At 37.6% G+C, this 4,391-nt stretch overlaps 1 pseudogene; it reads left to right on the top strand.

The window, feature by feature from the left end:
* The first annotated feature begins 3,356 nt into the window (after nucleotides 1-3,356).
* On the top strand, nucleotides 3,357-3,635 carry LOC109452177 (cytochrome c oxidase subunit 7C, mitochondrial; annotated as a pseudogene).
* The last annotated feature ends 756 nt before the right edge of the window (nucleotides 3,636-4,391 follow it).

The following is a 4,391-nucleotide window of genomic DNA, read 5'->3' on the forward strand; positions in this document are numbered from 1 at the left end:
AACAGGTGTGTGTTCCTGAGATGTTAAGGACAAGAGAATACACTATAGGTGTGCCTGAAGCAAAGCTTGTGCATCAGAGACGGCTGAAAAAGTAGGTTTGGATAGATAGGGTAGTACAGCACCATTGAGGCCTTCCTTAAATGTGTTGTTGCAGAGTTTGTTCTTGAGGTAAATTTTGAAAGAATACAGTGCGCTAAAGTAGGAAAAAGCTTTTGTAAAAGTTCCATTGAAATTAGATTAGCCAGATTAGCCCAGCTAATACATGTAATGTGTATTTGAGTCAGACTGGAGTCAGGATGTTGTAGCAAATTAAGTTTACAAGGATCAGCCTAGAACGGTAAGCAATGGCAGTGAGGAAGAAGGGCTACCTATCTTTTGGAAAAAAGTAGGTAAACAAGAACAATTTAAAGAGTTTGGAAAGTAGTATTTCTGGATGCTTAGAAAAATGAAAGCAGGAGTTTCAAGGAGAATGCAGTTAACAGCTACCAGTGTCAGATGTGGGGATTGTGGACTGATGGAGAAAAAAGTCAGAGCTGGTAAAAAATAAAAATATAAATAAATAAATAAATAAATAAATAAATAAATAAATAAATAAATAAATCACATCCCTGAATATACTTTAAAAGTTTACAATTTTGTTTTCTTCAATAACAATATAGGATTGCAAGTGAACATATGTATAACCACTAACAGGTATACTTATAATGCCTTACACATATATAGAGCTATATTATAAAATTTGATGGGCTATAAGTGTACCCACATGATGACTGAGATGGTTTTGTTTCTTTGAATTGGTGACTAAGATCCAAGTCTGAGATACAAAGATATATCCTATACTAACCAACCTAAAGTGAACTTTAAACATTTGGAATCCCTCCTCCCGGGGTTTTTATGTGGTGGCTAAACCCAGTGCTCTCCTTAGTAATTACCACAAGCCCCTCACCCTAGCTGCATAAGCAAGGATGTAGAGAGAAGAGGGAATTGGAATACATTGCTGGAGTTGTAGGAAGGATTATTATTTTCCCCTTCTTACCCAATGCCAGTTGGGGTGTGGAGGGATTTAAGACAAGTACTCACTGAGAGGTGCCAAAAAAAAAAAAAAAAAGAAAGAAAAAGACAAAAGAAAACTGGTACGTATTTCATTCCTAGTTGGACATTAGCTTATGAAGTGGACTTGTTGATCTTCCACAGTACTGTCTTGAACAAGGAAAAAAGAGAGTGGGGTGGCGGAGGGAGGAAGAGGATAGGTCAGAAAGAGGGAACAGCTGTGGGAAGTCTGAACTACCAACATGAGGAACGTCAAGTGGGTCCCATGGAAGAAATGAACCCTCTTACCCATTCCAAGCCCAAGATAGCCACGTAGGCATGCCAGAAATAAGAGGCTTTTTCATGAATATTCAGGAACACACTCTGAGAAGGAACAAATCAAATTGGACTTGGTCACTCACACAAGGGAACTTTGAAAAGGGAAGATTCCACCCCCCACACACACACACACACACAAGGCACCCCAAGGAATTCACATGTGCACACTGAAATAGAATCAGCATCAAACAGTGATTAACCAGAGAGCATCAAAAGGCAAAAGGAGAGACGATGTAAGTTCCTTATAGGCATTCAGCCCTCTCCATCTTTCTCCTCGTTTTTTTAAAGAAGGAAGCACACACACACACACACACACACACACACACACACACGAGAAGGAGTAAAAAAACAGACATTTCTTCTCCAATTTAAGTCCCTTGGGACAAAGCTGCAAGAGATGAGTAAAAAAAGAAAAAAGATGAGCATAAAGAAGACAGCTTTTTATACTTGCGTGTGACCATAAAGATAAAGAATCTGCCGAAGATTTCATTAAGTGAGAGGACGGGCTAGTAAACAGCACATGGGTAAAGGCAGTGATTAGTACATATGAAAGGCACATGGTAATTACCCATAGTTCAGAGTGCTCAATAAACTTATACATAAGGCCTTAAGTATGTAGAGTATTTGTAAAGTATTTGATACTTATGAAAGTTGTTTTGATTTTTATATATACCAGGTCTGACATTTAAGTTCGTGAACTTGTTGCAACAATGTTACTAAACCTTTTTGATATCAGAGGGATTATTCATTATGAATTTGTACCAATTAGACAAGCAGTTAACCAAGTTTACTATTTGGAAGTTCTGAAAAGGCTGAATGAAAAAGTTACACAACCTGAACTTTCAGTTCGCCAACAATTCATGGCTCTTGCGTCACAACAATGCACCAGCTCACACGGCACTGTCTGTGAGGGAGGTTTTAGCCAGTAAACAAATAACTGTATTGGAACACCCTCCCGGCTCACCTGATCTGGCCCCCAGTGACTTCTTTCTTTACCCAAAGATGCAGGAAATATTGAAAGGAAGACATTTTGATGACATTCGGGACATCAAGTGTAATATGATGACAGCTCTGATGGCCATTCCAGAAAAAGAGTTCCCAAATTGCTTTGAAGCGTGGACTAGGCTCTGGCATCGGTGTGTAGCTACCCAAGGGGAATACTGAGAAAGTGACCGTAGTGATATTCAGCAGTGAGGTATGTAGCACGTTTTCCAGGATGAGTTTGAAACTTTAATTGTATGACCACATATAAATAGAAGACATATCTGAAGTTTTGGAAGCTTTGTTTTAGTTTAAAGCAAATACAAGCTATAGAATGGGAATAGCTTGTTTCCAGAATTAACAAAATCCAATCTATAAATGAAAATGCAAGTAAACTGAAACTATTCAACAGAATTGGAATCTAGACTTCTTTTGGAAAGCCTGTTTTGTTCTAAAATATTTTTGAATAAAAACGTGTCAAAAGTCCAATTTATATAAAAATGTCAGCTTTAGAAAAAAATAGGAAACTAGCTTTAATAGGACTTATAAGTACATGGCAGATAGACATACTGGTCTTCAGTTGCATGAGAAAACAAAATAAAAGAAAACAAACAAACAAAAAAAAAAACAAATAAAAAAGCGTATTTTAAAATGACTTTTCCCCCATAGCAATGTCAAATAATTGCTTACATCTTATTCTAGATTCAAGGAAATACCATTGCTCCTTTAATGGGAATATCAAAATAATGGCTCTTATCAGAGTAATAATTTATAGTTTATAGAAAAGTGTTTCAAAACTTCATTCTTATGATTTTCAGTTTTCCTGGAGTCTGTAGGTTTCACAGCATACATGGCCACAGATCATTTAATCCAAGTTGTTTGCTGCAACAAAAAGCCTGCCTCAATACTAAAGCATTAAGAAACACTGAGAAAAGGAGGACGTGGGGTGGAAGCACCATTCCCTCTGTTTCCGTCTCGGTGCCTTTTGCTGGCCTCCCAACAGCGCTATGTTGGGACATAGCATCCAGAGGTTCACAACCTCTGTGGTCCATAGGAGCCACTATGAGGAGGGCCCAGGGAAGAACTGGCTATTTTCAGTGGAAAACAAGTGGCGGTTGCTAGTTGTGATGACTCTGTACTTTGGATCTGGATTTGCCATACCTTTCTTTAGAGTAAGACATCAATTGCTTAAAGAAATAAGGATGTTTTACTTAATCCATGAAGCAGAAATGAAGAGGAGCATTTTAAGAGGTACAGTCATTTTGAAAAATGGATCAAACTATTGAACTCAACATAGTAGAAATGTTTGTAAATACACTCATGGCATGAATCCTTAATGCCTCTTCTCTGAAATACAAAATATGATAATTTTAAAAAAAAAGAAAAAAACACTGAGAAATAGTTAACAGGTTTAAACTGTTGTGATTCAGATAAAGTTAGACATCAGACAACATATTAAATTTATTTAAGTAAGTGATGATTCCCTTTTTGAATCTGCATGAGCCACTAGTTTTTGAGTGATAACTTGGAAATTATTATAAATTCTCATCTAAAAGCTGGATTTAAAGTCTGACTGACCTTAGCCCATGAAGCAGCAAGAGATTTGAACTTAAAGTCCACAAACCAGATCAGAATATATCATTACCTCCCAGTCATATCTCCTATTTTTTTTATTTCTGTAATGCATAGTATTTTTCCCAAGCATTCACTCAACCCAACATCATTTTCCCTATAGAGGGGAGATTTTTGGCATTTACTTGCTGTAAGATGAGATCTCTGTGCACGAAGTTCTCACAGCAGCAGTCCAGGCCTCCTCCTTTTCCTAATGTGCCCTGAAATGGTTCCAGTTGATTATAAACACTTGCCAGCAAGTTCTGAAGGATATCCAGTTGTTTTTTCAGCTTGCTGTTAAGAGCCTTCACACCATCACCCTCCGCTTTAATTTCTCCCATTTGAGAAGAAATGGTCATCCAGTCATTCTTCAGCTCACAAGGCCTGAAGAAGTCATCTTTCACTTCAGATAACCGCAGGTTCTGGCATGT

Source organism: Rhinolophus sinicus, linkage group LG05 (genome assembly GCF_036562045.2).
Source record: "Rhinolophus sinicus isolate RSC01 linkage group LG05, ASM3656204v1, whole genome shotgun sequence".
NCBI classification, from domain to species: domain Eukaryota; kingdom Metazoa; phylum Chordata; class Mammalia; order Chiroptera; family Rhinolophidae; genus Rhinolophus; species Rhinolophus sinicus.